The sequence below is a fragment of the Bubalus kerabau genome, chromosome 22 (genome assembly GCF_029407905.1).
Source record: "Bubalus kerabau isolate K-KA32 ecotype Philippines breed swamp buffalo chromosome 22, PCC_UOA_SB_1v2, whole genome shotgun sequence".
Classification (NCBI taxonomy): Eukaryota; Metazoa; Chordata; class Mammalia; order Artiodactyla; family Bovidae; genus Bubalus; species Bubalus kerabau.
In genome coordinates, this window is record NC_073645.1 from 53,055,119 (window position 1) to 53,068,550 (window position 13,432).

Consider the following 13,432-nt stretch of genomic DNA (forward strand, 5'->3'; position numbering starts at 1 on the left):
TGCTCATCCGTTGCACGGGTGGACCTGGCTGCATTGGACTCATCTGTGTTTTCATTCTGCAGAGCTTAACGGATCCTAATCCCTCCTATCACCTCACCATGAGCACCCTCAAGCTGGAAGTTCATTCATATAGTGTTGTTATTGTTTGGTTGCTAAGTTGTGTCCAACTCTCGTGACCCCACGGACTGCAGTCTTCCAGGCTCCTCTGTCTGTGGGATTTCCCCGGCAAGAATACTGGAGTGGGTGCCATTTCCTTCTCCATTCATGTTACTGACCTTCCAGCTGCATGGAATCTAGGGGGGTTTCTCTAAAGGTAAGGGGGCGGGCGCTGTCCCGGAGCGCTGGACGCGGAGGGGAGCACTGTGGCAGGAGCTGTCCAGTGTCACCGTCTGTTCCCGGGAGGATGTGGCCAGACCTGCCGAGTCTAGGGTTCCGGCTGCGTGAACACAGAGAAGCCGCCGGCGGGGAGGCCAGGCAGCGCTTGCCCACCGCCTCCTCCCCGCAGCCTCTGAATGGAGCGCCGTTTGCCTGTAGCACCTCCGAGCTGCTCCGGAGAGCTCGCGATCCTGCTTGGAAACGACAGGAGCTGGTCCCTCCCCCTGGATGTAGTCAGCGTGGTAAATTCCATCTGAAAAGAGGAGCCGCGTTTTGCTGAGTCACAGAACCCGGGGAGCTGATTGCACAGGCGGCAGAGAGCGTCCCGGGGTCAGAGGAAGGCGGAGGAGAGGCCGCAGACCGGAGGGGCTCGGGTGTAAGTGCTTCGCTTTGAGCCCTGCGGGGGCTTTGCGTGTTCAGGTGGGGCTGAGGGCTTTCTGCACGGGTTTCCCGTGTGGGCTGGCTCCTGTGTTCAGCGTGCACACGGATGTAGCTGGAAAGTTCCCGGGGTTGGGGAGGGGGGGGCGGCGGCAGGGGCCAGATAGTCGTCTTACGTGTGCAAAGGGCATCACAGAGGACGAGGGCCCCACCCGCCCTCTGCTCCTGCGGCATCTGGGGGAGGGCTGGGCCTGGGGAGCAGGCTGGCGGATCCCTGCTCGAAGCCGAAGCCGGAGCCGGTCTCCGGGCAGCCATGGGGGTGGGGGTGGGGTGGGGGGCTGTGCGTCTCCATGCTGGGTGTGGCGAGCACCCGGCTCCCTCCTCCTGGGGGTGGGGTGGTCTGAGGCGGGGCTCCTGGGCCAGGTTTTGTTTTTTGTTTTTGTTTTTGTTTTTTTAATAACAGGCATGTTTATGGCTCCCTCCTTGCCATCTGTCTGCCCTGTGGAGGGATGGGGTCTTCTCTTTAAAACTTAATCAAGAATCACAGTCTATCCATCGACATCCTTTCTCCTGCAAGGGACTCAACGTGTTTGGGGCCGACAGCAGCTTATTACCTGATTTCCAGCACTTTTCCTAGAAAGAAGCGGGTGTTGTTGAGCGTGCCTCGGTCTCCCCAGTGCAGAGAACGTCAGCAGTTGAGTGGAGCTGGTCGGGCTCAGTGGAAAGACCGTCACAGGCCAAACATAAATGATTCTGACACGTGTTGGATTGTGAGTGGGCTCGCTGTGAAGCTGTGTACTTGGACAGCAGCTGCAGACACTGCTGCCTTTGACTCTGCCGTTGGTGCAAAGCCCAGGTCTGAGCTGCAGTTTTGAGGATGCTCGTGGTGGCTCTGGGCCTTTGCCCGGCTGTTCTCAGTGCTCCCCGAGTTCCGGCGGGGAGTAGCACAGCAGAGAGTAAAGCCAGCCACAGTGAGACTTCAGTTCATCTTGACGGCACCACCGACCCGGGGTCAGCCTCTGAGCTGCCCTGGGGTTTCAGAAAGTCGGTAACATCTGCCTGGTAGAGGTCAAGGGCCACGTGGGCCGGCGCAGGCGTGTCCGAGCCGTCCATCCTCGGCTCTGGGAGTACTTGAGGGCTCGCTTATGAAATCCAAATGCCGCACACATCAGACTGGGTCCTGTTCCCATGCAGACAGTGCTGGGCAGACCCACCACCTGGAGACCTTGCCTGACAACATGGGACCATCGGCCGTGGCCCTGTGGCTGGGGAGCTGGTTGGGGGCAGGAGGGAGGGGATAGGATGAGCTCTGCATCAGCCCCATACCAGGGACCTGTGCCCTGAGACAAGCAGAGAGCCCACACATGCCCTCGCTGCTGATCGGACTGTGGGCTTCCATTCAGGGCAGTCCCACCCCTTGTGGGTTTTCACTGCTCTTTAGACTTCCCAGGTGATGCTGGTGGTAAAGGAGCCACCTGCCAATGCAGGAGACATTAGAGACTCGGGTTCAGTTCCTGGGTCCGGAAGATCCCCTGGAGGAGGGCATGGCAACCCACTCCAGTGTTCCTGCCTGGAGAATCCCATGGACTGAGGAGCCTGGTGGGCTACAGTCCCTGGGGTCGCGAGGAGTCAGACACAACTGAGTGACTGAGCACACAGCACTGTTCATTAGTTTCCAGATGATCAAGCCGGACATAGAGTAGGTGGTGATGTTAATTCTCCACTCAGACCCCAAAGTGGCCCTCTCCAGTAAGGGACTGAAAAGCCCGGACTCAGGTCACAGCGACGGGATGCCGCTGCTTAGAGGATGTCACCCTGTCTTCCTCCCTGAGCCTGGCGGGCGCGGTTCCTGGCTCAGAGGCACTGGCTGTGGTCCCCAGCCCATGACGAGCTGTGCTCCAGAGCCGGGGCCCAGGGCTGCCCTGCACCGCCCTCCCAAGGCCTGGGGTGCTGGGCTGGCGCTTGCTGTCCCTTTGACACCTCAGGAGGAGGCCACCTCTGGTGGTGCAGCTAACAGGTGGGGAGAGGGCCGTGGGGACCCACACCAGGGGCAGCAAGCAGGGGGTCGAGGACGGGGTCGAAGGCAGCCTGGCCTCAGAGTGGAGCCAGGCCCACGCCTGGGGAGGGAAGGCATTCCACGCTGGGGACTCTGTCCCAGGCAGCCTGGAGGCTGGACTCGGCTGGAAGGTCCTGAAGGCTCGAGGCCAAGCGACCCTGTGGGTCCCAGGGACCCCGTGCTCCGCGGCTGGCGGCTCTGACATTGGAGCTGTACCCCTGCTCCCTTCTGGGTGAATGCGGCCCCCAGGTCAGGTGTCTCTGCCCTCTGCCAGGACTCTGCCGGCAGGTGCTGGGCTGGCCCAGTGTGGCTTTGGCTTCAAAGAGCTGCCTGGGTCTTCCTGCATGTGGAGAGCTCTGTGAGAGCCCAGCGGTGGTGGGGCTGAGGGGATGTGGCCTGGGAGGAGTCTGTGCAGCGCCCCAGAAGAATCTCCTGCAGGTGCCCCCACCATCCACTGCTGGAGGTCGCCCGAGCTCCCACGCCCTCTTGGGTTATGGGGTGGCTGGGAACAGGAAGGACCTCAGAACCCATCGTGTCTACCCTGAGGTCCCCCAGACTGACCTTTCTGTGGCTCCTACGTCTTTTGGAGATGGACTGTGTGCAGGAAGGGTTGCACTATTCCTAAAGCACCAAGGGGCGTTTGTCAGGGTCTCGCATGTTTAGTCTGAGGTTCGTCTGAGGGCAGGCCCAGCGTGGCAGCTGATACACACATCTCAGAGTTTTATTAAATAGCAGGCTTGACTGTGTCCTTCTCTGGTCTCAGGGTGGGACAGAGGCAAAACCCAAGGCTGGAAGGACCTTCCGAGGCGTTTAGCAGATGTGGGGCTGGGAAGCGAGGGTGGAGTCTGGGGGCTCTGCCGAGCCCATTGCTGCCGCTTCTCCACGCGGCAAGTGCTCCCTGAGACCCTCACACTCGGGTGTCGGTGGAGTCAGGCCCAGCGGGACTCGGGGGGGGGGGGGCGGTCCCCGCCCGTCTGACCCAGCTGCAAAGCCCAGAGTGGCTGAGCCCTTGTGCATGCCCGCCGGCACCTGCGGGAGGCCCCGGCTCCATCACCCGCCGCTCCGTGGGGGCAGGCATGCAGTGCTGGCCCTCACCTGCGAGTCCCTGAGGAGAGGAGGCCCATGTCGTCTTAAGTACTTATTTGCCATCTGTTCACTCGCTTTGGTGAAAGTGAAAAGTGAAAGTCGCTCAGTCGTGTCTGACTCTTTGTGACACCATGGACAATACAGTCCATGGAATTCTCCAGGCCAGAATACTGGAGTGGGTAGCCTTTCCCATCTCCAGGGGATCTTTCCAACCCAGGGATTGAACCCAGGTCTCCTGCATTGCAGGTGGATTCTTTACCAGCTGAGCCACAAGGGAAGCCCAAGAATACTGGAGTGGGTAGCCTATCCCTTCTCCAGGGGATCTTCCCAACCCAGGAATCCAGCCTGGGTCTCCTGCATTGGAGGTGGATTCTTTACCAACGGAGCTTTCAGGGAAGCACTTTGGTGACAGATGTTTAAAATATTTTGCTAGTTTTTAAATTGGATTAGTTGTCTTCTTCTTCTTAATGAATTTTGAGACATAAAATATATATATATATATATTCTGGAAACAAGACTTTTATCAGATGTGTATTTTGTAAATATGTTCTTCCAGCCTTGGCTTGTCTTCATTTTCTTAACCATACCTTTCAAAGGCAAATTTTACATTTTTATGAAGTCTAATTTTTCAACATTTTGTTATATGATATTTGTGCCTTTTTTTTTTTTTTTTTTGCTAAGAATGTTTTTTTCTAATCCAAGATCCTGGAAATTTTTATCTATTTTCATCTGGAAATTGTATAGTTTTAGTTTCACATTAGTTCCATGATTTATTTCTACTAGATTTCCAAACATGAACTTAGCTGTGGGGTTGTGGTTTTTCTTTTTTTTTTCTTTTCCTTTTTTGTTTGTTTTGGCATATAGATGCATAACTGTTACAGCACCATTTGTTCAAAAGACTGTCTTTTCTCCACTGAATATTCTTGTGCCTTTTGTCAAATATTAATTGGCCAGATACTACAAGGGGCTCTTTTTTGCTTCTGCTTCACTAATCTGTGCGTCTTTGCATCATGCATTACTCATACATTACATCATTTCATATTATATGTGTACATATGTATGTATAGGGGGCCTCCCAGGTGGCTCTAAGGGTAAAGAACCTGCCTGCCAATGCAGCAGACACAGGAGACTCGGGTTCGATCCCTGGGTCAGGAAGGTCCCCTGGAGGAGGGTGTGGTGACCCACTCCAGTGTTCTTGCCTGGAGAGTCCCATGCACAGAGGAGCCTTTCGGGCTACAGCACAAAGCGCTGCAAAGGACAGAAGCAGCACACAACGTACCCACATGTGTGACATCACGTTATACACGCATTACCGCAGCTGTACCCACATGTGTGACATCACCTTATACACGCATTACCGCAGCTTTACCCACATGTGTGACATCACATTATACACGCATTACCGCAGCTTTACCCACATGTGTGACATCACATATTATACACGCATTACCGCAGCTTTACCCACATGTGTGACATCACGTTATACACGCATTACCGCAGCTGTACCCACATGTGTGACATCACATATTATACACGCATTACCGCAGCTGTACCCACATGTGTGACATCACGTTATACACGCATTACCGCAGCTGTACCCACATGTGTGACATCACACATTATACACGCATTACCGCAGCTGTACCCACATGTGTGACATCACGTATTATACACGCATTACCGCAGCTGTACCCACATGTGTGACATCACATTATACACGCATTACCGCAGCTTTACCCACATGTGTGACATCACACATTATACACGCATTACCGCAGCTTTACCCACATGTGTGACATCACGTATTATACACGCATTACCGCAGCTTTACCCACATGTGTGACATCACACATTATACACGCATTACCGCAGCTTTACCCACATGTGTGACATCACACATTATACACGCATTACCGCAGCTTTACCCACATGTGTGACATCACGTATTATACACGCATTACCGCAGCTTTACCCACATGTGTGACATCACGTATTATACACGCATTACCGCAGCTTTACCCACATGTGTGACATCACACATTATACACGCATTACCGCAGCTTTACCCACATGTGTGACATCACGTATTATACACGCATTACCGCAGCTTTACCCACATGTGTGACATCACATATTATACACGCATTACCGCAGCTTTACCCACATGTATGACATCACATATTATACACGCATTACCGCAGCTTTAACCTGGAAGTCCCGGTGATAATTTCCAACTCCAAATCTGTTATTTTCCAAAATTACCCGCTAGATTTTCCCAAACTGCAAATGTAGATCGTTTACTTTTTCCATATCTGTTTTAGAAACAGCGTTTTAGTGTTTACAAACAAAGTCCATTGTAATTTTGAGGTTGCGTTTGACGTCTATTTCAATTTGGGGGAAATTAACATCATAACAATATTAAGTTTTGTGATCCACAAACTAGAGTGTAGCTCTCCATTTAGATCTTTAACTTTCTCTCATGAATGTCTTGGGGCTTTAAGTGTACAAATATTGTAACTATTTCTTCTGATTCCTGAGTTTTCTGTCTGATAGTTGCAACAATGTAGCACCTCTGAATCTAGTTCTGATTGCTGTGTTTGTTGACAATGGATTGTTTTGCTTGCTTTTTTCTGAGTCTCATAATTTCTTGTTGAATGTCAGGCATTGTCTGTGGAAAAACAGTGGAGACTGAGGGAACGTATATGCCAGAAATGGGCACCTGTCTTCGTGGGTTAGTGTGTGGGTTTGAGGGACCCCGGCAGCAGGGAAGTGGGTCAGGGTGCGTTACCCCCCAGCCATGCTGGCCTCGAGCTGCCGTGCAGCATGGTACCCGGGGCCAGGAGGGGTAGTTACTGTGTGTTCCTGCTCCGCCCTTGGTGTCTGACGCTGTGCCTACTGGCATCTTGAAAGAGCCTCTCTCTGAAGCGGGGCTCCTTGCCCAGCCCTGGATTGCTGCTGCTTGTACCTGTGCAGGCTCATTTGGGGGAGGGGGACTCATTCTTCTGGTCCAGGCTTAGGAGTTAAGGCCTGTGTGCCTGGGGGTTCTTCTCAGCCTTCCCGCCCCTTCCCCATCCCCCAGCTCTGCTTGCATCCCTGCAGGATCCCGACCCCCAGGGCCTCCGTCTCCCTCCCCAGGGCCCTCCACTCCTACCCCAGGGCAGGAGGAAGCAGGGGTTTCCTCCCACCCTGTCCCCGAAACCCTGAGGACTAGAGGGCTTGCTGGTCTTCTCCCAGTGCCTGTGAGAAGGGGCTGGAGGTGGGGCATCCATCCTGCCCTTCACCTGCCTCGCATCCGGGTCCAGTGACTCCAGGCTGGTTGCAGGCCCTCATCCAGCCCACAGAGACGAGCTGCAGTTGGAGCTGAGTTCTTCCCCTGAGCTCTGCCCACGGTGAGCCAGCTCAGGTACCCGGGTCCCCTGGGACCGGCTTGTCACCCTTTGGTTCTCTCGGGACCCGACTCTTCCTGGGCCCAAAGAAACATATGATTTGGCAGATTATGTGGCCCTTTGTCATTTTTCAAGACAGGAGGGACATTTTCTCATGACTTTCCACATCTTAAGCGGAGGCAATTTTCTCCTATGTTTTAAAAATCACTCTTCGTTCCTTTTTTGGCCAGTTATGTCTTTTGATAGTTACCTGTTTATCTTGTGAGATCTTAGTGTTACTGTTGAGTTTCACAATCTATTAATATAGTAAAGACACTAGCTTTGTTGTTGAATTTATTGCAAATGATGTTTCCACTTGTTTTTAGCTTCTTAACTGCATCTCACTGGTGATAAAGCGAGGTGAGGATTTTTGTGTGGTGGAATCTATTGATCTTGCCTCCTGTGGGTTCCTTTTATCTCCTTTAAGCCTAAAAAATCCTCTCTCCAGAGACTTCAGAAATGCTCCTTTCTGCATCTCCCCAATAGTTTTAGTGATTTGGTTTTTTGCCTTTAATTCTCTTAATCCATTTAGAATTTCATGTCAGAAAGGCAGTGTTCCACAGGTTTATTTCTCCTTCACGATTGGCCAGTTAATCACCCCGGTGCTTGTGAGTGGTCCTCTCCCCTTGCTGGTGACTATGATGCTTTCTATCCTTAGATGTAACACGGGGCCTCTTTCTGAGCTGTGTGATGTTTTTCACTCGTCTGGCCATTAATGAGGCTGGGTGTTTCCTGCTTAGTAAAACTGTGTAATTTAGACTAAAGAGACTGTTTTCCCATTAGAGAAGTATTTGCCTCATCCCTCCCAGGCCCATTTCAAGCTGGTCCGGGGCAGATCAGTCAGAACCGTCAGCACGCAGTGGCGGGATCCGTCCCTCGCTCCAGGATCCGTGCAACCTCTGCGGGGCCTCGGTGGAGGCAAGCGCAGAACGTGGCCAGGCCTCTGCCCTGGGGCCTGAGCCAGGTGTCGTCCGGCAGGTCCTCCCAGAGCCTCTTCTTCCTTGCAGCCCCTGCTCCCCTCTAGGGCCCAGGCCCTCCCCTCCTGGGCAGCCTGTCCTGGGCTTTCGGAAACTCTGGGTGCCCTTCCTGGGACCGTCCAGGATCAGCACCCAGGGCAGTGTCAGGACAGGAGGCCCTCGGCAGGCCCGGGTGCCGTGATGCCCCCGTGATGCCCACAGGCCCGCTGGTTTGGTTGTGCATCGGGGGGGACGGTGGTCTTCGAGCAGTGACCGCTGCAGCAACTGTGCACACTTAGAAGGCTTTCTGGGGTGGGGGCTGCCCACAGCCCCCTCCTCACCTCCTGGCCCCTGCAAAGCAAGGCAGGCCCCGCCTTCCGCAAGTGGAGAGCTCTGGGGCACCAAACCCAGGGAGGAGAGGAAGTTTAACTAAAGCACTCAGATCGCCAGCCCCTTCAGCTTATTCAGAGATGTATTTCTCATACAATTTTACTTCTTAATAATTTATCAGAATTTGTAATATATTTGTACTATTTGAACCAGTATAGAGCAATAATAATTGCAATGATAACTCAATCTGGAAGACATTTTTATAACCTCAGCGCTGAAGATCACAGTGAAAACTGTAAATTTCCGTTTACATGCATTTTCTTGTCCTGTAAAGATGTGATAGGGTGATCAGTGGAAGCCTTCAATAAAAAAAAAAAAGTATCCTAATGGGGGTGATATATAACCTTAATCTGTGTGGTTGGTAGAATTTCAAAGGGAAGAGGAATAATGTGAAGATTTTACTAAAGAAGTGGTTGTTGGCGTATTTTTGAAACAAATGGCGGTGGGTCTCCAATCACTGTTCTAGTTCAGACGATGTCTGGTGCTACATTTAAAGTTTAGAACCTCTCGTTTGGGATGGACAATTCTGCTGTTAATACCACACACTGTATTTTTTGGTCTCAGACATGGTATTTTAACCTCTATATTATTGATGTGGGTCTTTGGAATTTATTCTCTGTCTCTTCTTGACAGGCTGCTGTTTCCCCTGTGTTGTGGGAATTGTGGCTTTATGAGCTCTGGCTGTGCTTATATCCTGGTCTGCTAACCCCTGCGTGTGCCTCGTGCCTGCATTTCTTTCCACTGCTCGGTGTTCTTTTCCTCTCATTAGGGCGCCCGTTTCCCTACTTCTTTTCAGGTCTGGAAACATTTGATTGAATGCCAGACATTGTGATTTTATATTGTTGGGCTGAATTCTTTGTATTCCTTTAAATGTATTTGAGCACCGTTCTGGGCACCGTTCAAGAACACCATTCTTGAGGTGTTCCTTTGAGCTTCCCGAGTCAGAAACACAGAGTGACTTTCAGGCTGGGCCTGTTTGGCTCAGTCCAGAGGTCGCCCTCTGGAATCTCTCCTGCTGCCTCCAATCACAAGCCCCTGAGGGGACCCCACCAGCCTACGTGGTGCCGCCTGCCGTGGGCGGAGGGGTGGGGTAGGTCTGGAGCCGGCTCTCCTCGGGGGACACGCCCCCTCCAGACCCCGGTTTCCTCATCTGAATAACCGGGGCTTTGGCTGGTGATCCCAAGAGTCTCTCTTGGAAATCTGGTTGTTAGACGTCTCCATTTTTAAACGCTGACTGGCCAGGTGACGGGTTTGGCAGAAGCAAAGCTATGCATAAACTTACTTCTGTTCTTTTCAAAACTCTGGTGCTGACACCTGAGGAAGCTCTGGTTCACTTTGCAAAGGCATAGCTGCTGCAGCCCCTGTGTCTCAGGAGGGGCGTCCTCCCAGGACTGAGTCGGAGAGGCTCACACACCACGCATCTCCCAGAGCCGCTCACTTGAGGGCAGTGCTGGGGACCCTTTGCTCAAATAGGTGGGTGGTGTCTGCCACCATTCATTTATTCATTTAAATCTGGCCACTCAGTACATGGTTTGCAGGATCTTAGTCCTCCAACCAGGGACTGAACCTGGGCCCTTAGCAGTGAAACCAGAGTCCCAACCACTGGACCTGCAGGGAATTCCCTACAATCATTTAGTATGTCTGTCTTTGATCCTGAGACTTGAGCCAGCAAGTTTTAAATCACGCTTATGATTTAAATTCTAACTGAAATAGTAGGTAATACAAGTCTAAGATTTTTTTTTCTTTGATCATAAAGTTGTGGCCTTCTGCCTCCAGAAGACAGAGCAGACATACTTTTCCCTGTTCCTCCAGTTAGTACAATAAAATCTCTGGACACTGGTCTAAAACAAATATAAAGAGACTGAAAGGTGGAGTGAAGAAGGTAGGGCAACTACGGACCTCAAGACCCAGGAAGAAACAGCGGTGAGCTCCCTGGGTTTTCTCCTGGGGTTGGAGTTGAAGAGGCCAGCAAGTCAGATGGATGGACGGGCACAGACAGAAGCAGCCCCAAGAAGAGCCCGCCCCCTCTGGCTGGAGGGTCAGCAGCAGACAGCTCGCTGGGGGCGCACAGATGGCAGACAAGCACAGGACAGTGGCTGCCGGCGGTGGGGAGGGAAATGCAGATTAAAGCCACAGCAAGGCATAAATCGCACCAATGTTTTCCTAGGTCAGTCTCCCAAGGCAGTGGAAATAAAAACAAAAATAAACTAGTGGGACCTTAGCAAATTTACAAGCTTTTGCACTGCAAACGAAACCATAAACAAAGGAAATATTGGCAAACAATGCAACCAACAAAAGCTTAATTTCCAAAATATCAAACAGCTCATACAGCTCAACAAAACAGCAAAAAATAAGCAACCCAACCAAACTATGGGCAGAAGACTTAAATAGACATTTCTCCTAAGACATACAGATGGCCAATAGGCACATGAAAAGATGCTCAGTAGAGAAATGCAAGTCAAAACTACAATGAGCTATCACCTCACACTGATCAGAATGGCCGTCATCAAAAAGTCTACAAACAATAAATGCTAAAGAGAGTGTTGAGCAAAGGCAGCCCTCCTACACTGCCGGGAGATGAAAATTAGTGCAGCCACAATGGACAACGGTGTAAAGATTCATCAGAAAACTAAAAATAGAATTACCATATGATCCAACAATCCCACTCCTGGGCGTACATCTGGACAAAGCTATAATTCAAAAGATATACGCACCCCAGTGTCCATAGCAGGACTATTCACAGTAGTCAAGACGTGGACTCTGCCTAAGTGTCCATCAGCAGATGAATAGATAAAGAAAATGTGGTGCATATATACACTGGAACATTACTCAACCACAAAACAGCAGGAAATCGTGCCATTTGCAGCAAATAGATGGGCTGAGAGATTATCATGGTAAATGAAGTAAATTAGAAAATGACAAAAAGCAATGTGATATCTCTTATATGTGGAATATAAAATATGGCTCAAACGAACATATCTAAGGAACAGAAACAGAGAGAAAAGGAGAGGAGGGACAGACAGGGAGTCTGGGATTAGCAAACGCAAACTATTCCATGTAGGATGGATAAATAACAAAGTCCTACTACAGAGCACAGGGAACTACATTCAATACCCTGTGATAAACCATGATGGAAAAGAATATGAAAAAGAACGCATCTATGTATTTTAAAATATATATATATAAAAAACTGAGTCACTTTGCTTACAGCAGAAATTAACACAACATTGTAAATCAACTATACTTCAGTTTAAAAAGTTAAAAGAAATAAAACCGCAATGAGATACCACGTATCAGAATGGCTAAAATAAAAAAAAGCAGCAACACCAAATGCTGGCAAGGATGCTGAGAAACGGGATCCCTCACACGCTGGTGGTGGGAGGGTCATATGGTGCAGCCTCTCTGGAAAGCAGTTTGCCATTTCTTAAATAACTACACGTTCAACTGTGCCTGACCAGAAATTGCACTTCTAGGCATTTGTGTCAGAGAAATGAAGACCTAGGTTCACACAACAACCTGGACATGAACATTTACAGCAGCGTGATCTGTGATAACCACCCAGTTGTCCTCAGAGGGTGAGTGGATGACGTGTCCATACTGTGAGCACTATACCCACAGCAGTGGACACGAATGAGCATGAACTCTGCGCACACAACCTGGATGGATCTCCAGAACCGCACTGAGTGAGGAATACTGGTTCCAAAAGGTCCTGCTGTATGACTTCATTTCTATAACATTCTTGAAATGACAAGGTTACAGAAATGGAGGGCAGATTTGTGGTTGCCAGGGGCTGAGGCGGGGATGAAGGTAGGGGCGGAGATGGAGTCAGGACAGTCTCTTTGCTGACGTTCTGGAAGCCAGCGTCTTGGTCATGATTCCTAGTGTCTCAAGATGCTTCTCCTGTGGGAACTGCATGGGGGTACACCAGGATCTCCCTGTACCAGCTCACAAGGCTGCGTCTAAATCGACACATGGATCTGCAGCCTACCAGGCTCCTCCGTCCATGGGAGTTTCCAGGCAAGAGTACTGGAGTAGGGTGCCATCGCCTTCTCCAATCTTGAAGTTTATTTGAGAATAAATCACAGCACCTCTAGGAAACTTCAGACTTTAACTCATTCACAGGTGAGTCAGAGCTGCAGCCTGAATCACACACGTCTCCCTTCAACACAGAGGGACTGTGGGGTGGATTCAGTTCTGTAGACTAGGAGTGATGACTCACAGCCAACTTGATGGATCAAAATATGATAGTGTTGAAGTCATGGCAGAGGTCTTGTGGACGAGAACCGCGGGTGTCATGAGAAGCCCTGGTGTCTTCTCCATCAGAGGATCTTCACTGTCTGGTGTGATGGTCACCGTGGGCGGACGTCCCATCCTGGAGAAGTCCCCGCTCTCAGGCTCAGATGGGCTGACTGTCTCACTGGGCCTGCGGTCGCCCACCTGGAGCCCCCATCCGGCTCTTCCTCTCCCATGACCTCTGACCCCACATGGGACATTTGGGGTGAGGGGGGCTCCTTCCCCAGAGCTCCTCCCCTGGAGCTGGATCCCCTCCCTGCTGATGACCAGGAGCAGGGTCTCGGCCCGCCAGGTGGACCCCTGGGCCTTCTTCCTCCTGGAGAGCCTGGATCTGTTTAATAGGCTTTCTTGCATGAGGCTCATGCTTTGGGGGCTTGAGAACAACCTTCTAGAAACCGCTGGGAGGTCGTGTGCCTGGCAAGTGGACAGAGAAAAGGGACCACCCTCCCGCAAGCAGGCCGCACCCGGCTCCT

General features: G+C 51.2%; 1 protein-coding gene across 1 annotated transcript in view; it reads left to right on the forward strand.

The window, feature by feature from the left end:
* The first annotated feature begins 645 nt into the window (after positions 1-645).
* Positions 646-13,432, forward strand: part of JAKMIP3 (Janus kinase and microtubule interacting protein 3) — a 57,217-nt gene continuing 44,430 nt past the window's right edge. Inside the window, exon 1 of the mRNA XM_055560122.1 lies at positions 646-751. The gene's annotated coding sequence lies outside the window, so the exon portion shown is untranslated. The remainder of the gene's footprint in view (positions 752-13,432) is intronic.